The sequence below is a fragment of the Zootoca vivipara genome, chromosome 7 (assembly GCF_965207765.1).
Source record: "Zootoca vivipara chromosome 7, rZooViv2.hap1.1, whole genome shotgun sequence".
Taxonomy (NCBI): Eukaryota; Metazoa; Chordata; class Lepidosauria; order Squamata; family Lacertidae; genus Zootoca; species Zootoca vivipara.
The window spans coordinates 48464639-48488258 of NC_142590.1; the positions used below are offsets into that span (position 1 = coordinate 48464639).

The 23620-nt window shown below is 45.9% G+C and overlaps 1 protein-coding gene across 1 annotated transcript in view; it reads right to left on the reverse strand.

The window, feature by feature from the left end:
- LOC118088691 (copine-5) overlaps positions 1 to 23620 on the reverse strand; it is a 133057-nt gene that overhangs the window by 92979 nt on the left and 16458 nt on the right. The window lies entirely within an intron of this gene.

Here is a 23620-nt window from a genome sequence, read left to right on the forward strand (position 1 = left end):
ATCAACTTATATAATCTTCTTGTTCTTTGTAATTAAAGTTGTGAATGTTTATTTAAATCCTGCCAATGAGTCCATTTTTTTTGTTTCTGTAAATATGTTGTAAAAGGTTCCCATTCTTTTCCAAAATCGCTATTGTCCTTTTTACGCTTTGCTAACTCTGCATAATTCATCAGTTTTTCTTGCCATTGTTCTTTAAATGGTATTTCTCTGGTCTTCCAATTTTGCGCTATTAGAATTCTTGCTGCTGTTGTAGCATACATGAACAATGTCTGTTTTTCTTTAAGAATATCTTGTACTAGAATACCTAACAAAAAAGCTTCTGGCTTTTTAACAAACGTTACTTTAACCTTTTTTCAATTCATTATAAATCATTTCCCAAAATTTCTTAATAATCTTACAATTCCACCACATATGATAAAATGTGCCTTCCCCTTCTTTGCATCTCCAGCAATTCTTTTGTTCTGTTTTATACATTTTTTGCCAATTTATTTGGTGTGACATACCACCTATACATCATCTTCATATAATTCTATTTCAGCAATATACAGTCCATAAATTTTAAATTCACTTTCCAAAGCCTTATCCAATCTTCAAATTGTATATTATGACCTATGTCCTGTGCCCACTTAATCATTAGCGATTTAACTTCTTTGTCTTTAGTTTCCCATTCCAAAAGTATATTATAGGCCTTCTTCAACAGTTTGGAATTATTGTCTATAATATCCCTTTGGAATTCGGAAGCTGTGTAAGTAAATCCTCTCTTATTGTCTTGTTTAAAGATTTTGTTTAGTTGCTTGTGATGCAACCAACTCTGAAGATATTCCTTTATCTCATCAAAGTCTTTAAGTTTTAATTTTCCTTCTTGCTTGGTTAACAGATCTCTGTATGTTGGCCATATTCCTTTCTTTGTTGACGTTTCGGATGATAATGCTTCACTATATTCTAAACCAACAGCATCCAAGTGTGTGTTTCCTTTCCACAGAACTCAACCTTTCCAATGCAGGCAGTGGCCCATATTATCTCTTGGTATAAATATGATGATCTACATCAGGGTAGTCAATGTGGCACCTTCTAGATATGGTATACCTCAACTCCCATCATCTTTGACTATTGGCAGCGCTGGTTGTGATTGATGGGAGAGGTTGTCTACAATAGTTGGAGGGCGCCACATTGGTTATCCCTGAGCTATGTACATGACAAGTTATATCAGTGCAAATATGAAAGAATGGAACTGGAGGGGCTTCAGCAAACCTCAACATATATATAACTAGCCGTTCAAGTAATCTAACAAACAAACAAACAAACAAACAAGCCCAATGGTTAAAATTAGAGTATAGTTTGCTATCATTATTCAAAATGGTGTCCAATGGTATCCACACGCAGACAAAAACCTGCTCCTTGATCTCAGAAAATATCACATAAAACTGAGTTACAATATCTTAATAAGTGTCCAAATGCACAGTAAACAACAACGTTCCAATATACAATAGTAGAACAGCAGTCTTCTACTTGGCATTGCTCAGGAATTCTAATAAACTAAAAAAAAATCAGTGCAGTTTTGAAAGGTTCAGTCCACCATCATGATTCAAGATGGTATCCAACTACATCCAAGCTTAGATGAAAACATTCTCCTTGATCTCATTGTGAAAAATTGCATGTCAAACTGACAAACAGCTTCAAAACGACTCTCTTGTAGTAGCAACCAGTTCTGTAGGCACATTCAAATAAGAGTTTCTTGCTCAGCTAAGTTGTTCCCAACTTTATGGAGGTCTAAGCCCCATTTGTGCATTTGTGATGAATGCATCTGGTCTTGACGTGGGGAGGGACACACACACAAGCCCGTCTCGACATTCCTGCACATTCCAGCTCCACTTCCTACATCCAGCACAAACATATCATGGGGAGATGCTAAGCACATCCAGGCAAATGTGCTTAGAATCCTCCCAACAGTTGGGGATCTTGTGTTATCAGGGTTCCTGATCAAAGGGCAGATTCTAAGCACGTTTACTCAAATGCACTGAATGTGGAAATGTCTGAAGTGGAGCCAGCACACACAGGAGAATTGGGGGCAAGGCTCCCATGTGTGCCCCCTCTCCCTCCCCCACTTTAAGCATACACATATTCACCCTGAATCCACAAAAAGGTTTCACAAAACAATTTATTCTGAATGTAGACAGAATGTTGATTTATTCTTAATGTAGACCAGAATGTTGGCATGTAAACACCTTGTCCTCCAAGGTATTGATTTATTTATATCAATTATCTTCCCCATTGAAGAGCAGCCACCTCCTGCACCCTGAGAGATTATGGAGTTTTTAGGACTTTTTCTAAAGATATAAGGGGGAATGAATGGTTGATAGCACAAAGGAACTAAATAAGGGCTCATATATTGGATTCACCTGCGAAAGTGTTTGTTCTGCATTATTGAGTCCATTCTTGAATTGCCTCCATCTGGGAATGTTATGGAGTGAAGACAATGCAAACAACAATTTTATGTTCTGTTGACTTCTTTTTGTAAATAAAGTATGGTCATAGTGGAGTTTTCTTTTTAGGAGCAATAACGATGTATCACAGAATAATTCCATACTGAAACTATTCCTGCCCTATGTAGACTGCACTTATGTGGAACTGAGATTGGTGCTGGCTGAGTGGTCTTCTGTGTAGATGGTGTGTGCAATTTGGACCATACTGAATGCATCATCGCTACATGTAAATAATGCCCTATCTACAAATGGACTCTTGTAATATGAACAGAGGGGAGGGGGGAAATGCTGCAAAAATAAGTTAAGAAATTTAAATTAAATTTAGATGAAACATTCGTTCCATGCCAGGTGGTGGATTACACTTTGTGTGTTCTATGAATAGGAAAGTTTGTCATACATTTTACTATAACAGGAATTTGTCTCAGGGTTTCTGATACCAGCACCCAATGTGTCTGAAAGTTTATAGCTTCAGTTCCTTCAAGATCACTTCCCTCCCTTTCCCCATTTGATTAATCCACAGTCCTCAAGATGACAAGATTCTGGGAGCTGTCCAGCACTTGTGGTGCTGAATGCAGTCAGAAAAGTCTGCACTTAAGATCACAGAACTGTACGGTTGGAAGGGACTACAAGGACCATCTAGTCCAATGCCCTGCGATGTAGGACTCTTTTTGCCCAATATGGAAATCGAACCCATGACCCTGAGATTAAGCATCTCCTGCTCTACCATCTGAGCTATCTCAGATGAGCTGCTACCATAAAAGTTAGTGGGATCTTTTGCTGACTTGGATGAACTTTGGATTGGGCCCTAATGGCAGAGAGTGTCAGCAATGAATAGCAGAGATAATGAAGGATTAGAAAGGGCTTAATAGCATTCCAGTTTCAGAGCCAGAACTTTTCTGAATGTTTCTTTCAATAGCTTATCTTCAAAGCACGCAAGAGCACCAATTAAATGTAAGGAGATATGCAGACTGAGTGCAGAGGGAGCTTGCTTTAACTCACTGGCATACTCATTCCAGGAAACAATATTTCATTGCTTTAGAGACAGGCTCAACTTCAGGGATTGCAGCAGGTCAGGCTGTTGCATTTGGGCAATGAAGAAAGTTGCTTTGAGTCAGCACAACCATGTAGTTCAGTAACAAGGGAGATATAAAGAAGCCATAGAATTGTTTTCTCTCGGTTGCTGTCAGTGAGCAGGTAAGATGTGTTTGTGGGATTGCAGAGGGCACTGAATATGTACCTGACTACAGCAAAACATGGAGAACCAAAAGCTGCAGTACAGGAAGCTACAGAGAGTACTAATTACTGAGTGAATCATCCACTGTAATTCTTTCTAAACACTCGGAAGATTTAGGGGCATCTTGAGAAGGATAATCTATCTCCTTGTCTTAGGAAGTGACAACCAGTGATTAAGAAAGCAGAAAAACTCTATTTGGACTGTTAACACTCATGGATAATGAAATCAGAGGGGCAGAGAAATTCTGGGGAAGCTGTCAGTTATTGTTGTAATTCCCTGGGCTGCAGGAGTGTAAAAGGAGGGTGGGACTGGAGGGCACGGCTGCACTAGCCTTTTCTTTTTGTGTGTGTGACACTTTCCTGGCACTTTTTGAAGTCCAATGCAGACAGCTGGTCCTACCTTGTACACTTTGTACACTTGTCCTCACGCAAAAATATGGATGTGAACTAAGTCTCCAAAGACGGAATATGCAGTCTCAAGTAATGCCCTGCCAGACTTGTTTCCACGCATGGGCTCTGGTTTGCAGCAAGTGGTGTTGAAGCACATAGTACTTTAGAAGTGATTTATAAATAGGAAAAGCAGAGTCTTCTTTTTGAAAAATGTGGAATCCATGAGCCTCTAGCTGTGATGCTGCAAGAAAGCTGTGGTTGAGAAGGATGTCCTGCCCTGCAGTGACAAGCTGCAATTGCTTGACAACGATGAGCAGAGATGGTAGAATTTGTGTGGGTGGCCACCGCAAATTACCTGAATGACCCGTTAAGCGTGAGAAGCATACAGAGAAAAAGAAACCCCCTCTTGTCCCAAATGAGACAGAATAACATGCAGGGAATTGGCTGCCTTACATGCGGCTCACCCTAACGCAGAAGAACAAGAAGTGAAGCAGAACTGAAAACAGAACAGTATGAGAGCAAGAGAAGGAACTGAAAAGAGAAGAAAACCAAAAGACCAGAAATTAGAAATATAATAATTCCAATCAAATGGGGACCATTTGTCCTTCAGACAGTAGCACTGGCCTTTCGATGCTACCTAAAATACCACTCTCCTCTCAGTATTGGTTTCCTCAGAGAGTTCTTGATACATCACCCTCTTCCCTCCCTCCATAGTTTCTCTCATTCCTGCAATAATAAACAGCCCATTGGGATAGAACAAAACCTCCTCCAGTCTCTCCATTCATTGAGCAGTTATGACTTTCTGCTGGAGGACATGGCTTGGATAACGATCCCGCCCCCGGCTCCCCCACAAAATAAAATAATACTCTATTGGCAGGCTAAGTCATACAAGGGCTGCCAAAAATACAAAAAAGATTCTCTGCACATGAACTAAGCAGATTGCAGCTGCATCACACTGCAAGGATGGGAAGGGAACCTAGTTCAGAGCTGATGAAGAAAAGCAGGAAGAGGAAGCAAGGAGAGTATGAGACAGGTCCACGGGGAAGCAGCAGAAAGGGTCAGAGAGTGAAGCTTCCAACCCCAAAGGGAAGACTTAAAATGTCTATTGAAGACAGGGCCGCCTCTAGGCCCGGGTCCGGGGTACCAGGGGCGCCGCTGAGGCCGCCCCAGGCACACCGGATGCCGCCTTAGGCACGCCTCTCAGCTGTTCAGGCCGCTCTCCGGAGGCATGCAGGCCTGGGGCTGCCTCCGCCGCGTGCAGGGGCGTCGCAACAGGGGACAGCCAGGCTGGATGGTGCAGGGCGCCCACCGGGAAACGGGGCGGGGGGGGGTGCCGGAGGGATCCATCACACCAGGGCACCAGGCATGCTTAAGACGGCCCTGATTGAAGGCTCTCAGTCCTGTCTACCCAGATATTTTGTGTTGTTGTTGTTTAGTCGTTTAGTCATGTCCAACTCTTCGTGACCCCAAGGACCAGAGCACGTCAGGCACTCCTTTCTTCAACTGCCTCCCGCAGCTTGGTCAAACTCATGTTCGTAGCTTTGAGAACACTGTCCAACCATCTCTCCCTCTGTCGTCCCCTTCTTCTTGTGCCCTCAATCTTTCCCAACATCAGGGTCTTTTCCAGGGAGTCTTCTCTTCTCATGAGGTGGCCAAAGTATTGGAGCCTCAGCTTCAGGATCTGTCCTTCCAGTGAACACTCAGGGCTAATTTCCTTCAGAATGGATAGGTTTGATCTTCTTGCAGTCCTTGGGACTCTCAAGAGTCTCCTCCAGCACCATAATTCAAAAGCACCAATTCTTTGGCGTTCAGCCTTCTTTATGCAGGTAGGTAGCCATGTTGGTCTGACGTAGTCGAAACAAAATAAAAAAAATTCCTTCCAGCAGCACCTTAGAGACCAACTAAGTTTGCCATTGGTATGAGCTTTTGTGTGCATGCACACTTCTTCAGATACCCTGCATTCTTCAGATACAGGTATCTGAAGAAGTGTGCATGCACACGAAAGCTCATACCAATGACAAACTTAGTTGGTTTCCAAGGTGCTGCTGGAAGGAATTTTTTTATTTTGTTTAGCATTCTTTATGGTCCAGCTCTCACTTCCATACATCACTACTGGGATCACTACTCCTTCATGGATCACTGCCTTGTGGCGAAGGGGCTTGAATAACTCAGAGAAGCTATGAGCTATGCCATGCAGGGCCACCCAAGACAGACAGGTCATAGTGGAGAGTTTTGACTAAACGTGATCCACCTGGAGCAGGAACCGGCAAGCCACTCCAGTATACCTGCCAAGAAAACTCCATGGACAAAGACAACAGACATATTTTGTGTTATACACCAGTAAAGACAACAATAGCATGTTGAAGGTCTGAATATTCAGTCCTCAAAGCTTTAGTGGAACTCCTTGGTTCACTGTCCCCACACTCACAAAAGTGTATAGCAAAACAAAACAACAACAAAGCCAGGCACTTTATAAATAATAATCTCTTTTGAGAGAACAGGAGACCTGTGAAGCTAGAGAAGCAAAAGGTCATGAGTGTGGGTGTATTGGGATCTAAGTGTGGAGAGATAAGGGAATCAAGGGCCTTGAGGGTTTTGAAGGGGATGGCGAGAAAGAAAGGGAAACTAAAAACCTCTACTTTTCTAAAGCATCAGGCCCAAATCAGGAAACCAAATTAAGACCCAACTAGATTCAGAGGGAGATTGTGAGGACTAAGGAAGGTTTCAAAGTACTCTGGGACCAGGACTTACAACTGGTGACTGGAGACAATCTCCAGAATAATGCCTCTGTGAAATCTGCTTCCACAAGAGTCAGAGGGAACTCTCCCCAAGTTGCTCTACATTGGCCCATCTAGTCCAGCATCCTGTTCTCACAGTGGCCACCAGAAAAGAAGAGAACAGGCAATCTTTGTTGGGTAGTGGTGGCTACAACTAATGTTCACAACGCCTTTCTGCCAGGAGTGTATCGTTGGTGAATGTTGTTAATGGGATATGGAAAATGAGAGTGAAACTGAATGTCAATGTAGTCTCTTCACTGCATCAACAAATAGGAGAAATGAGACAGCAATCAAAGTGCCATTTGTGAATAACAGCCCAACCCACCCACATTTCTCTCCCGGGTGGTTCTAGCACTCTGACAAAAGCTGTATGCTGACAGCTTCTCATATAGACAGACAGAAATGCAAACCAAAGGATGTCAATATCCTTCTCAGCTAGAGACTATAGATCTGGGTTGCTGAAAAGGCAACAGAGCCTAGTTTTTAGAACTTTATGATTACGGAATTATCTTTCGATCAGGTATTTGTGCATGTAACCCAAAATTGCTCATGAGAGAAACAATGAGCAAAAAGAAGTTGTGAGTTTTGGGGACATCAGCTTTCCAAGGATTCAAAGTCCACAGAAGCACAGTCATCCACAAAGCTTCATTGCTGAAGTCACTGGAGGAAGAAAATTTAGATGGTTAAGGCTAAGGATCCTGGCAATAGTGTACAGTGTAGTGTGACAGAGATGCTAACTTGGCCTCCTAACCTGACAGGCAAGTCACTGCTGCTTACCAGGATTAGACAGTGACTGGCATGGTGTGGTGCAAACACACCACAAGCAGAAATAGATTGACTCCACTGGTGCATTTGCCCTCACCACTGCCCTTCTCCTCCCAGAAGCAGCAACTCGTCTGCTGGGAGGTCAGGTAAGAGAGCCTTTGCCCCACTGCGCTGTCCACTACTGGAGCCTGGATGTCTCCTCTTGACACAACTAGGAAACACCTTTTGTTCACCCAAAACAATCCCAGTAGCAATCACAGGCTATGATGCTGCCACATATGTAAGCCAACACATGCCCCGTGGATTTTTGTAGATATCCAACCTTAAATTGATCAATTCACTTAATAAGCACACAGAGAACACAGCTGAGTTGTATCTGGGGGGTGGGAAGGCATAAATTTCAAAAAGGCACTAGTGCATAACAATTTTCATTCTTTAAACAAATAATGTGCAGGTCTGTACTGGATGTTCCCTAATTTCAATATTCACTTTGAAAGAAGCACATTTTGTTAGGGTTTTAGAGGCTGACGTGTATGTCATTTTTGTCACACTGTTAATGATGTAATTTATCATAATTATTTTAATGTTTCTGTTCATTATGCATTATGCTTTTATATTCCATTAGGATCATAAAATCGTAGAGTTGGAAGGGATCCCAGGGATCATCTGGTCCAACCCCTTGCAATGCAGGCATCTCAACTAAAGCATCCATGGCAGATGACCATCCAACCTCTGCTTAACAACCTCCAAGGAAGGAAAGTCCACCACTTTCTGAGGGAATCCAGTCCATTGTCAAACAGCTCTTACCATCAGAAAGTTATTCCTGAAGGTTATTCAGAATCTGTTTTCTTAAATCCATTGGCTCAGATCCCATCCTCCAGAGCAGGAGAAAACAAGCTTGCTCCATCTCCCATGTGACAGCCCTTTAGATGTTTGAAGATGACTCCTCTCAATCTCCTATTTTCCAGGCTAAACATATCCAACTCCCTCAACCATGGCTCCCTGTCTCCAGCACTGAAGTTGTAAACTTAATTTCTCAGATGAAACTAGGCAAAGCCGCAGGGCCTGATGCCATCCCGTCTGAACTAATTAAAGCCAAGCCAGACTGGTGGGCCCCAGTTCTAGCGGAACTATTCAGGGTGGTGGATAGAACTGGGATTATGCCCAATTCATGGCAGAAATCTATAATCATTCCAATCTTTAAGAAGGGGGATAAAAAGCTGCCGTCCAACTATCAACCAATAAGCCTATTGTCAAATATTGGGAAATTGTATGCAAAATATCTATTATCCAAATTAACCTGAATAACATCATAGGCCCAGAGCAGGCAGGGTTCAGGCCAGGGAAATCCACCCTACGTAACTGTATCGTGTTATGCCATCTAGCCGCCAAGTACACGAGGCACCATAAAGAAGGCTTATATGTGGCCTTTTTAGACCTTAAGGCTGTTTTTACTCAGTCGATAGGGGGATGTTATGGTCCAAACTGGAATCACTGGGCTTAGATCCTAGGTTACTTTTTTTGATCAAAAAGCTCTACTCAAATTAACCTGCCGTATAAGAATAATCCTAGGGGACGAGGTTTCAGACCCTGTTGTTATAAATCGAGGCGAGAAACAGGGCTGTGTACTCGCGCCCTCTCTTTTTAACCTTTTCTTAAATGACCTCGCCCCATTATTAAAACTTGTGGATGCGCACAGTCCAAAACTCAATGCATCCAAAATCCCAATCCTTCTATATGCAGATGATATGATCCTGCTCTCACGGACAAGAATTGGCTTAAAGCGTTTGCTAAATACCTGCATCGACTACTTGTCTAGAATGAAAATAAACATGAACTTCGACAAAACCAAAATAATGGTTTTCAGGAACTCTTGTAAGAGCTATAGTTGGGTTTTTGGTGGGAAACACATCCAACAGGTTCCCAAATTCAACTATCTGGGGATCACTTTCCATCACAGGCTTTGGTGGTCTTCGCACTGTGCAGCGGCAGTGAACGCCAGCAAGCTGTCTATGCAGGCCATAACGCGCTTCTTTGCAACAAAAGGTAACCAGCACATCCCTTCTGCCCTTAAGGCTTTTAATGCTAAAGTCAGAACTCAATTGCTCTATGGAATTCCAATCTGGATGTCAGGGTTCACCCAGTAAGTGGAGCGAGTGCAGGCAGCCTTTGTATTTAAGACTTTTGCTGTCCCACGCTGTGTACCTTATGCAGCCTTGTGCCTAGAGGGAGGCCAACACAAGCTTGAGACAGCTGCCTGGATGAGTTTTCTTTTATGTTGGCTAAACATATGCTTTTCAGCAGATAAAGATTCCTTACTTGGTGAAGTCCTGTCAGACCCTTTTCCCTCCCCAGGGTTACAAATGTTCTACACTAAGATACATCAACTGGGGCTCTCAGAGGACCTCCTAGGAGCTGTGGCTTTTCCAATTGCCAAAGCCATGTTAAAAACTAGGTTATAGGACATAGAGCGCCAGGAACTGACTTTAGCTGCGAGAAAAACATGTTCCCCTCTTTATCTCCAACTCTCTTGGGTGCAGGAATCTAATTCCAGCTATTTACAATTTCTGTTTAACCCACAAGAAAGAAGGGCTTTCTCGCTAGCTAGGTTCAACGCTAACCCTTCTCACCTCCTCTGGGGTAGGTTCGCAGGGACGGCAGAAGGAGACAGGATCTGCCCATGTGATGCCCATCTGGTTGAAACTTTAGCTCATATGGTCCTTAAATGCAAAATGTATGATGATATCCGCCAGCAATACCTGGACCAATTACGTATTCCAAAATGGAAACTGGAGATAGAGGTTATACGCTTCCTATTACAGGGGAGAGACCAGGAGTGTACGAAGACTGTAGCTAAGTTCCTCTATTTGATCTTTTGCTGCCGAGTACACTACAGGATCCTGCCCCCATTGGAGACCCACAGAGGTAAAATAGATTGCTGGCCTTCTCCCCCTTTTGGCAAGTGACTGTACTGATGAGTTGGCGACGTGATTGTACTGGACTATGTATTTTAAATGTTTGAAAATGATGCCAATAAAGGTTTTGATTGATTGATTGATTGAACTCCCTCAACCATAAGGCTAAGTTTCCAGACCCTTGATCACCTTGGTCACCCTCCTCTGCCAGCTTGTCAATATCCTTCTTAAATTGTGGCACCCAGAATAAGACACAGTATTCCAGGTGTGGTCTGACCAAGACAGACTAGAGCGGGACTATTACATATACCGGTAGTCACGCTGTTGCTTCTTGTTACACTTGTTGTCCAAAACGGTGAAGAGCTGTCCTGAATCTTCCAACAAAGTAAGCAGCTCTTCAACACATGGGAAAAAAATCAACACAACGTGAGGCAAGTCTTCTTTGGCTCAGCCCTAAAAATCTGCAATGTGGATTATTGGAAAATATCTGAAAAGATATCTGTAAGGAAGTTTCAGCATGCAGGGGAATCTCACCCTGTGTTTGTGAAACAGACTGGGAGCCTGGAGCCAATGTTTTGGCTCATAAATTCCAACATCCAAACACTCCTCCTACTTGCTAGCCTAAACGCAGGACAGTGGAAGAATCTTTCTTGTGAATGCCCCTCCTTCTCTGATGCACACTCTCCACATTGCCTCTTTTTTCTCTCCCATGCTCTCTTCTGTATATCTCTATCTTGGGAGTAAGCCACCTGTCTGTCACTATCCTTCTCTCTTTTCCACTGCATCTCCCAGCAATCTCTCCCCACCACCATTCAATTCCCCCCCATGTGTGTGTGTGTGTGTATGTGTATGTGTGTGAGTGTGAGTGATTTTACTGCAGCCCTTTCATTCTCTCTCTCCTCCCATTTCTGCCTTTCTGTTCCTGCTTTCCCTCCCAGACAAATACACGTACTGTTCACAACGATGCTTCACTGCCGCAAAAGCACTAAGACACTGCTTTCCAGACTCAGTGTGGTGTGGAGTGGCTTGAAATCTGGAGGTGGGTGGTGTCAAGCAAGTTACCAGATGTCACAGATATGTTCTCAGAGTGCGGATGCTTGACACCATCCACAAGGTATTGGCAGACCAGAGGAAACTTAAGGTTTGCAGAACTACCCCCCCCCACCAAAATAAAGCCTTTAGAAAAACCTTGAGCGTGGGGTTGAGATAAAGTCAGCTCAGTAAAGGCTGAATATGCTCAGTGGGCACAGAACACTGATTAACTGCTGGAAGGGAGGAATGGAAAAGGGAGCAGGGAGTGGGATGGATTATCCTGGGAAAGGGCATAGCTGGCTAGAATCCTGAAGAGAAGCACCCCATGCTGCAACATTTGCCGGCACAAACTACTTCACGCAAGCATGTTGTGAAACTAAAGTGCCTGCTCTCAACTTCTCAGGGGGTGGAATATAAACAAAATGATTCCTCTTCAAAGCACCAGCATGCTGCAAATAGGCTTGCCATCTTTTCAATGGCAGGGCTCCTGTGCCCCTTGAACCCTGCAGGCCAGGTTGAAATTCAGGATTCTTTCCCAGCATGGAGAAAACAGAATAAGGAAATTGTGCCATGCAGCTGCCAAAGAGAATGAGCTTTTGTCAGGGAGGAATCATGACCATTATCAGCAAACTATATAATGTGATGAGAAAAAAATAAACTCTACTGCAAGGGAGAGCCAGCCCATTTTCTCTTTGTGTTGCGGTTTGTGGTCATTCTGACTGCCTGTGCATTTCAATACGTAGAACGCTATTTGCAAAAGAAAGCCTTAATCCATTTCAGTGGAACATAATTCATCACTATAATGTGCTGGTGATTGATTGCAACCCAATCCTTTGCAAATTTACTCAAACATAAATCTCTCTTACTTCCATGGGGCTTGCTTCCTCTGTAAGTGTGCATAGAACTGCTCAACACATATATCACCCTTGACTCCTAGGGGCTGAGGTCCCCAATAAAATATTTGAGGGGGTTGCACACACAGCCCAAGTTGCTGGACATTGCCCAACTCCCAATCTCCTGTTGTAGGTACAATCATGTTGCATTAAGGCCTGCCTTGGAAGCACCGCATGAGAGGAACTTTTGCTCTGCACTTCTCATAAGAACTATGCAATAACACGAGGAGCCTCTAATGAGCTCTTTAATTTTCTCAGACTCGTAACTGTGTTTGCAACCCCCTACGCTATCAGCACTTCCTGCTTCAAAACTTTTCCCTCCACTTTCCTCTCGCCTTTGCACTTTACAAAGGGTGAGAAAGTCACCCTAAATATGATGACATGGCTAAAAATGTCTCTCCAGTATAATTTGTTTCCACCTTCCATGCAGTTGTGCTCAACCCTCTGTAATACAAGGTGCATAATTGCCTCCATCTCCTAGGTTAACTCCAGACAATTAAGCCCATCGAAGACATCAGCTTTTGTCATAAACAAAGTACCTTGTGATGATCTTCTGTTCTCTGTCACCAACTGCAGGAGAAAGGCTGTTTTAATTCTCTCCAGTTACTTTCCACATTTCCAAAGGGCTTCAACTTTGCTAGACTTTTTAATTGCTTCATTATTCACTCTGGATATTCTCTCCCTGTCATTTCCCCCCAAAAAACATCTCATGGTTCCATGTGTAAGAAAGAAAATAAGCTAAGACCCAGCTGCCAGAGTTGCCTTCTTTTGTAAAATTTGGTACAAAATGCAATGGGCAAAAGCACTACAGCTGGTCAATCCATTTGATGCCAGTCTCACCTAACATTTATACTTAAGTTGTCTTACAGTAGTGTCTAATGCGTGGGGAAAGACACATCTCAAATTAATGTCCCAATACTTAATGGAATGCCTCTGTTGACAGGAACCTGTCCATACCCTTAGATCAACATCTGAGACCCTTCTCCAGGTAGAGGAGCCACCTTGGGGCCCAGACTGTGGGTGCCCAGCGGCACACACTGCTTGACCTCTGTCCACTGCTGCCACTCTCGAGTGCCATAGTGGTGACTGGGCCAGGGCCTCTGCCAAGGGGCCTCTGTTGGGAACATGCTTTTGCAGCGGCAGTGGGGGTGGGGCAGTGGAACATGGATGCCCACGTCCCGTGGAGATGGTGGAGGCAGAGGCCCCGGCTCAGTCACTGCCACAGCCCCAGAGAGCAGAAGGTAAGGCAGTGGTGGTGGCAGGCAGAGGCCGGGCAACCACAGTAGAAAAATTGTGTGTGCCCAGACACCCAGGGCCCCTCTGGAGATGGCACCAGTGCCTCTGGGTATCCGCTCTGAGGGAGATTCAGAGGGTTGTGACAAAAGAGAGGGCATTTTCAGTAGTGGCTGCCCTGCCACCTGTGGACACTCTCCCCAGTGAGAACCACCAGGCACCAACTTTATATTAGTTTTGGATTAGTCCTAGGTTGAAGAAACATCAAAATAGAAATTTTGATGTTGACAATGATGTGTTGCTGGGAAGTCAAAGTCAATTGTTCTCTGCTTGTGCATGTGTCCCACATGTGACAGAGCTCCATGTTTCCACTTGGCTAGGAGTACTCTCATAACTGCAACCGAGTCCTGCCATTTAGTCCCACAGGGAGTAAAGAAACAGTGCGGGAATGCCAGCTTCAGATGGAAACAGAGGTGATAGCAATGCCAGGTTTATTGCTGTGCTAAGTCAGAACTTCAAGTGGGAAAAGTGGATTTTGTAGGCTTCTACATGTCCCTTCATTACTGCACCAAGAAGGAGCTGCTGGATTTCTCCCTGTGTTGAAGCTGCAAAAGGCACCTGGGAAAGGCAGCAAGAAGTAATTGGAAATGGGCTAGAGCTCAGTGGTAAGATCACCTGCTTTGCCCCTTCTTCAAGCCCTGTGGAAGCCTCCTGTCTGTAACAGTGAAGAGCTGCTACCAGTCAATGTCTATGTAGACATAGAGGGCCAGAATGATCAATGGGCTAACTTGATAAAGGGCAGCTAGCTATGCAAATTGCAAGAGATAAATGAAGTTCTACCAGGTAATAACTGTAGTCTAACGAGGGGAGAGACGGTTAATACCACATGCTTAACATTAATTTGTGCTTGATTTAGCGCTGCATAAATTAACACTTCTACAAGATATACTGGAGTGTATATGCATATACCGTAACTTGAGGGAGGGGTTTTTTTGAGGGTAAAGCAATCCGTATATGACTAAGGAGAAAGGAACACCAGTCTTGTACATCTAAGCAAAATAAAAGCAATCTTCAGCCAACAGGAGGGGAAGGGGGGAAGTCACAGGTCTTCTTTTCTCTTTGAAAAGTGAAGCCAGGGTGAACAGATCCAGACAGAGCTCCCAATTTCACCTGATCCAGTAACAAAAGCAGCAGCAAAATGTAATATTAATTTATTTGCCACTTACTAAAGCAAAGTAGCCATCCATCAACAGCTGGGAATTCAAAGATACAGATGGGAGGAGGAAGAATTATGGGACTGCTCCTCAGCTGGTACAAAACAGGGAACCTATGATGTAGCGAATGTTTCCCCTAAAATATATCAGACAAATCTGTGACATACGACCCAGATTTCGCAATTGCTCACACAGTATATAGGCCAGTTCTATTACTATTAATATACAATCATAATAAACAAGAGCAAAAGCAATTTCTTAGCACACTCTGGGATTGGGAGGAATACAATGTAGGACTAAGTCACTGGTTACATCAGTGCAAGAATTTCGTCTTGTGCAATGTGATGTTCTCCTTCTCCTCCCACCAAATTACCTTTAAAATCCATTCTTGGGGTTCCCCCAAACCTCTGGAGCAGATCTTAGGATGGCATTGGGTGCACATAGGTGAGATGGGAAGTCATTCCCCTAATACAATTATTTATTGCCCTTCATAAATACCATCATTTGCTTGTGTCATTTCAAGTGATTGTGGAGGAGGTTCATTCTAACACATTATCTCCCCTATTTTTACTTTTGATTTGGTAAAGACTTAATCCAAAACTCTGTTCTATCTTGAGTTTTATGTTTACTCCCACATGGAGCTTGCAATGTGTTATAATTTGCTCTTTTTGATGATGTCTGCAGACTGAAAGAGCTGGCCTCCATCAGCCTCCCAGTGGCCCCCACCTAGGAAGGGATGCCAGGGTCACTCTTTCAGCACTGAACCCCACTTCTGCCTAGGAAACTAGAAGTGCTACCAGTGGAAATCCTGCCAGTAACCCATCAAAGGGACTTTCTGGGTTAGGGCTGAGGCATCCCACGGCCACCATATGATAGAATTGCACTCAAACCAGGCCTGATTTTTTTCAACCCCTCCAGGCTGGGGCAGCAATCTGCTTGCCCCTCACCCTCTGCTGGGCTGGGCTGGGTGGGTGAGGAGTTGAGATTGTTCCCTTATTTAATAAATTGATGGCCATTCTATTCGTGCCACTTGTACCTAAGTGAACTCTATCCATGAAAACATGGAATATTCTATCTTCACAACAACCATGTGAAGGGGTAGTTACAGGTAGGTAGCAGTGTTGGTCTGGCGTAGTCGAAACAAAATAAAAAAAATTCCTTTCAGTAGCACCTTAGAGACCAACTAAGTTTGTTATTGGTATGAGCTTTCGTGTGCATGCATACTTCTTCAGAATTTTTTTATCATGTGAAGGAGATTAGCCTGACACAATGTGACTGGCCCAAGGCTACCCCAGGCTTCTCAGCAGGAATTTGAACTCAACTCTTCCCAGCCAAAGTCCAGCACACCATCTACTACATTGATGGCCAAACTCGGCCCTCTGGCTGTTTTGGGACTACAGTACAATTCCTATCATCCCTGACCACTGGTCCTGTTAGCTAGGGGTGGTGGGAGTTGTAGTCCCAAAACAGCCGGAGGGCCAGGTTTGGCCATCACTGATCTACTACATCACACCAATTCTCTCATTTTATCTTGAACACCTTTCAAGAAGTGTATCGACTCTTCCGGGAGAGTCAGAATCCGGTGATTCATTGGGATCACCAAATACATTCAGAGCACCAAAAATATTCTTCTAGATAGCGAGGCAGTCTTATCTATGCATCTATTAATTGGAAGCCACACGAGTCACTCAAATCCATTGACTTTCAGAAATGAAATATGCATAGTTTAACCTCACTGTTAACCCCCTCCATGATGTTGTGGAGTTCTATGGGGCTTGGGGGGTAGCGATGGCAATAAAGCATTAAGGAAGAAATGTTATGCTGCATTTTCTGCCTTGGCAGCACAAGCTGCCCTGTGCAATGGAGGGGGATTAATATTCCTTGAAGAAGATCCAAGAGGGAAACCTGAGAGTCATCAGAGAAATGCTTTAATCCTATTTAAAGGCTTGTTAAGGCTGATGCTCAAAACTGGCGCTGAAATTAGGCTTCTGCCCCCTTTCATATTTGCTTTGCATTAGAAGAAAATCAATCAGAATCCGGGTGTCTGGTTTACAGCTGTTGGGAGAGCGCAACATCGAAGGCACGGCACCCACGGCTCTCTATCTCCTCCTTAATCACCCTCACAAACGCACAACCCAGAATGCCATGGAATGAAAAATCCATCTGCTTTCATCCAGAGTCTGCTGTGTCGGAGAGAAAGAAGCCTAGATTGGGAGATTTGTCAGGCCCACTGCGGGCTCACTGGGATCTCAGCCTCCCCCTCCTTGCCCTTGTAGTGAGAGAGACCAAACAACTTGAAAGATGATGGAGGCTGTGCTTATTACTCTCTCAAGGATTTCCCAGTTAATGAGGCTGCCTCCCCTCGGCCCAAGCTCTTTACTCTGGTACTGTTTCAAGGAAGACCTCAGCTCGCTACAAAGGGCACTTTCTGAAGTTGCATTTTCAATCGCGCAAGAGTCTCACTCTAAAGTTAATTGTCTCCCAACTATATTCCGGTTGAAACCGCTTCCTAAGGAGGAGTTATGAAATGAAACCAAGCAATAACTCTCGTAAGGATAGAGTGGTTGCGCATGATCTCACACAGAGCTGACTCGCAGGGTCTGCAAGAATGCAGCGCCAGTCTTGTCTGCCAGGGATGGTACAAGGTGTGGGTTACTCTGGGCCACGTTGCCCCTCTTGAAATGATGGAGATGTTCTGCCATTACCCAGCTTATCCCATGACAGAGCTGCCATCCCAATTGCAGCTTCAGACACAGCTGTGGTGTCGCCGTAAATAGAGGTGGCAGCGATGCTCTGCTGTGCCACATGGAAACGAGTCCTGGGAAGGAAGATTAATTAAGGAGGGATGAAGCGAGCAAAGTGGAGAGCGGCAGAAGGGAATATGTTGGAATTTAAGGGCGGGAAGCGCCTGTGGAAAAGCCAAGTACTTTCCCCCTTTGGGATCGATGGTCCTGTGTGGACAGCAGGAAGCCAGTTGCTCCTCCATCAGTCATCCTGACAAGCAGGGAGTCTCTTGCTGTGTGCTGAAGCTGGTAGTATGTGCTAACTGCAGAAATGGGCAGGGCATGTTGCAGACTTGAATTAAGCAACACAAAAATACTAACTATAGCATTCCTCCTTTACATTAGAGGCTAGAATTATTGGGTCTGTGATCCTTCCTCATCCGTGCAGTGCACCCCTGGGATTCACCAAGAACTAGTAGAATCTTCATGCCATTTCTGCAGCCATCCCATCAATGCCTGGTTGAGTAGGGATTTGAACCCTGGTCTGCCAGGCCATAGATGTGGGTGGCGCTGTGGTCTAAACCACTGAGCCTCTTGGGCTTGCTGATCAGAAGGTTGGTGGTTCGAATCCCTGCGACTGGGTGAGCTCCCATTGCTCTGTCCCAGCTCCTGCCAACCTAGCAGTTCGAAAGCACACCAGTGCAAGTAGTGGCGGGAACGTAAACAGCTTTTCCGTGTGCTCTGGTTTCCATCACAGTGTTCCATCGCACCAGAAGCGGTTTAGTCATGCTGGCCACATGACCCGGGAAGTTGTCTGTGGACAAATGCCAGCTCCCTCGGCCTGAAAGTAAGTTGAGCGCCGCACCCCATAGTCACCATTGACTGGACTTAACCATCCAGGGGTCCTTTACCCTTTTTTTACCTTACCTAGTCCAACACTCTAACCATTACACCACACTGCCCCTCATTACCTTTCCCAGGCCTGAAGAGATGTACAATAATAACCCAAACCATAGAAACACAGTGAAAACATAAACCAAAATTTCCCATTCGTGTTTTCTTTTAAGCCAGAAAACTTCAGCAGCAGCAGCAATACAAAGCTTTAGAGTCAAAGGCTTTTTGGGAAAGATAACCCTTCATCTTTTCAGAAAAGCCAACAGGGAGAAACAACTAAGAAACAACTGATGACCCTTTTCTGAGAGGTTATTCCAGAGCCTTGAGGCAATTTGTCATAAAGGTCCTGCAGAGCCTAAAGAGCTGTAGGGGTCATCGGTTTCTAAGATGTGCATTTCAGGCCAGGCCACAAAGGACTTGAAAAGTTAAGAACCAGAACCATGATTTGGGCTCAGAACCTAGTTGGCAGCCAGTACAGCTGCAGACAATCAATCTGAATATGTTTCTGCACCCCAAAATCTGACAGGAGGCAGGCCTTGTATAGAACGCATTACAGCAGTCAATCTCAGAAGTTACGCCAATTTGGATGAATGCAAATTCATCACTACTCCATCAAAAAGGCACAGCCTTCGTAAACGGATATATCCAATGTTGCCATCTCTTAACGTAAAGCTGTGTAGTAGCAGGCATGGCGGGAAAGTAGCTCCTTCCTGATAACCCTTGACACCTGCCTGCCAAAAAGCAAAGGAGGCTGTGAGAACAACCATAGGCTCTGGCCCTGATCTGATGGAGCAATTGCTACTCTGTCTATCACAGGTAAGGCAGCCCCCATCTAGAGCATTAGGACCATCTAACCCCCCCCCCCCTACCTCTATCTTGACTGGTTTCAGTCGCTGCTTGTTTGACCTCATTCACAGTAAGTGCAGTGAGACTTAAGAATAAACATGCCCCGGATTAATTTGCCACAGACCTGTATCTCCCTTGAATGTTTCTAATGCACTTCGAAGTCATCTAAAATTGTGGCCATATTATGCAACCTGCCGCACTCACACAGGATCCCCACAGGACTTAGAAGCTGGAGTTTCCAGGGCTCTAAATCAGGCAGGGAGTCTATGTGAGAAGGTTCCTCACTAGGTCAGCCCCTAACACGCTAGCAGCATGTGTGTTAGGATGGTGTCACCTTTGCTTACTTGGATGGGACCAAGGCAGGACAAGGTTGTGGCCAGGGGTGGAGTAAGCGGGGGGCGGGGGGGTCCGCCCCGGGCACCGCTTTGGAGGGGGTGTCACTTGGGACCGCGCCCCCGCCCATCGCCTCTGCACGGCATCCTCGGGAGGAAAGCAAAAAAAGAGAGAGCTGCCTGCCGAGTGATTGGGCGCTGCGCGGGTGCCTGCTGGAGGGGGGGTGGCAACAGGGCCTGAGCCTGGATGCTCCATTTAGAAGTCGTGGGGGGGGCGATCCCCCTCTACCTAGCATGCATGTGCAGCGGGATGCTGCGCATGCGTACAACGTAGAGGGGATTGCACACACACACACACACACCGTGACTTCAAAACAGAGCCTAAACGGGGCACCCAGGCTCCAGGCAGATAGCCCACTGGTGCGGCGGGCATGCTGCGCCAGTGGGCTGTCTACCTAGAGCCTGGACGCCCCCCCCCCGCAACTTCTAAACGGAGCCTAAACGGAGCTATCTACCTGGAGCCTGGACGCTCCGTTTAGGCTCTGTTTAGAAGTCCCGGGGTGGCGTGATTCACACATGTGCAGCATCCCGCTGCACATGCGTGCTAGGTAGAGGGGGATCCCCCCCCCGCGATTTCTAAACGGAGCGCCCAGGCTCCGTTTTGAATTCACGGGGGGGGGTGCAATCCCCCTCTACGTAGCGATGCATGCATCGTTAAGTAGCAATGCATGCGTCATTACGTAGCGATGCCGCGTCCCCCCGGGGGCATGTCAATTTGCCGCCCCGGGTGCCTGGCTATGCCCCTGGTGGTGGCAAAGTCGGGGCTTCACAGACACTGCAGCTGAGCCACTGCTGCCAATCCAACAAGAGTTTAGAGGATGGTGATAGGGTTGTGCTTTCTTGACCTGGAGAAGCCCTAGCCTCTGAAACAGTTTGAACCTCATCTTGCTTTCAGTCTTTGCACACTGCAAAATCCCCAGGCCATGACCTGCAGGGTTAAAGGGCTGGTCTCCACTCTCCCCTTGCCCAACTCTAATCGCACAGAGGGTGAACTTATGGCCCACATCTCTAGATGGGTGGAGGGGCAGCCATGCTGACCTTGGAATCCTTCTGTGACTTGTGGGGATGAAATACACTGATTTAGTGAATCTGATCCCTCATGAAAGCTCTGTTGAAACATTAGAGCCCTTCCCCCCGACACTCTGGAGGGAGCCTTTCCATTTGCAAGGAGAAAACAGAAGGTCAAATTTACTAAAATATGGAACTGGAAGCAGTGAAATAGCTACAAAATATCCAAGCTTTGAGGAGAAAAATGATATATTTTTTCTCCAACAGCTGGCTTCTTTATTTGCATATGTCAAAGGTCAAGCACTGAGATCGCAGGCTGCTACCGGAGTGAGTTGTTACTTCGTGCTTCCAGCTGGCTCCCCAAATCAAATGTGATTTATCATTGTAATCTATTATCCTTGTGCATTATATATTATAGATTTGAATTTACATTCACAGCATAGCTCTGCTGGGTTCCTTGCTCTTATTGTATTACTGAAATATTGGAATATTCTGTCTTTCGCAGCTGCATGCAATCATCCTGAATCCTTTTACAATCTGCTCTGCTCTTTTCCTTCTCTTGTGCACAGGGGTGGTTGCAGGGAGAGAATCTAAGTGATGCTAGCCTCTGGAAATGGGTTCAATCACCAGAAGAGGAATAGGGAAAACTTTGGCCCTCCAGGTAGACACCAACTCCCAGCAAGGCCAATGGCCAGGGCTGATGGGAGCTGTAGTTCTTGTACATAAGAACATGAGGAGTGTCTGCTGGGCCAGGCCGGGGATCCTGTTGTCATGGGGGTCACCCAGATACCTCTGGGGAACCAGCAAGCAGAACCTGAGCACAAGACCACTCTCCATTGCCACCCCTTGGCTGGCTTCCAGCAACTGGCATCCAGAAGCATCACTCCCTCCAGCCCTGGAGGTATACCATAGCCCATAGCTGTCAAATTCTGGATTGGAAAATAAGGGATCAGCAGCCTCACCCAGTGGCACGGAACCGGAAATAGGTTCTGCGCATGTCTGGACATGCACAGAACCAATTTCCACTGCGCAGACATGGGCAGAGCGACACCAGAAATCGATTTCCGGCAGCACTCGCCAAGTGAGTGAGCAGCCAGCCGCCAAGTGAGGCGTTTTACCGGGCGGCGACTGGCTGCTCCCTCGCGGGGGAGGGGGGTGCAGAGTAGAGCCTCCCTGGCCAGCAGGGAGGGAGAGGAGCTGCTTCCTTATCTGGGAAATTTACGGGATATCTAACAATCCGGGATAGCAGTGGGAAATGGATTGAAATAAGGGTATTTCCCACACAAAAAAGGGAGGGTTGACAGCTATGGCATAGCCATTCTGGCTAGCAGCGATGGATAGCCTTCTCCCCCATGAATTTATTCAAGCCAACCAAGCTGGAGGCCATCGCTGCCTCCAATCTGAGCGAGTTCCCTAGTTTAATTACACACTGTGTGAAGAGGCACTTTCGTTCCTCTCTCCTGAGTCTTCCAACTTTCAGCTTCACTGGATGCCCATGAGCTCTTGTGTTAGGAGAGGGGGACAAAAACATTTCTCTGAGCAATGGGATTGGGCAGGTAAGTGGGCACTCTTGTGAGTAGGCTGGGTCTGCTCATGCCTGTCCATGAGATGGTGCCTCTTAGGGGATAGAGGTGGGGTCCCCTCAGCTGGTTCGCAGGTGCAAGCCCCTCCTGAGTTGCCATGAAGATCTCCTACCTAGCAGGAGCCAGAGCAGGGGCTGGTTCCTTCCTGCCTCCCTCATCAGTGGCATCTGGTTGGCCACTGTGAGAACAGAGTCCTGGACCAGATGGGCCATTAGCCTGATCCAATCCAGCAGGTTCTTTTTATTTTCCTTCCTGGCACTACTGTCCCATTCCTCTCCCCACCCCCACCAGTCCTGCCAAGATGTTTTTTGTGGGGCTCGTGGCACAAATGACTTTCAGGAAAGATGAAATTCAGGCTCAAAGTGGGCTAGACGAAGAGCTGACAGTGGTGTTGACCTAGCTTGGGGTTTTCCTGTACTTTGCTGGTTGGGTAAACCTCAAAGTTGCTAACAGAAACAAAAAAAAACAGAAAAACCCCCACCATCTTTCGGCATTCACTCTCTGAGGAGGAGACAAGGCCTCTGGCAAGTCCAGACCTGATAGCAGCTACATTTACACATTATTTCTCCTCCAAAGCTCAGTCACCACCTCTGTGACACGGCTGGCTGTCAGAGAAGTCAGTTGCTAATAGGAGTTGCTGACTGTCTGCCACAGTAGTGTGATGGAGGGGGAAGCTGGATTTCCCTTGCTTACCAGCAGCAGTCAGAAGCAGCAGCGGAGGCAGGATATGTCTCAGGCAGCACCATGCATGCACACAGTCGCTGAGTGGCAGTTCAGTCAGCACAGGGCAAGCACATTGGGAGGAATTAAACAGAGCGCCGGGCAGCTCTTTCGATGGGGCAAGCAGAAATGTTTGCACTGATGGAGGGAGCTGCCCTCTCCTTCCCCTGTAGGCTGTTTTGGGGATTCTCCCAATCTGTCCTCGAGACAACTGAGGGGGTGCAGGGGACATGTGGAAGGAGGTGGGAAAGCCCCATTGCACTAGTGGAAGGTGGTGGAGTCTCCTTCAACAGAGGCTTTTAGACAGAGGTTGGATGACCATCTGTCAGGAATTCTTTAGTTATAATTCCTGCTTTGAAGGAGGTTGGAGCAGACGACCCTTGGAGCTGCCTTAGAACTCTACATTTCTAAGTCCTTGCAGAGGCGGAGCGGGTGGGGGCGGTCCACCCCAGGTGTCATCCCTGAGGGGGGGTGACAACATCCCAGCCAGGACCCATCGTGGCCGGGCCGGATCGCACA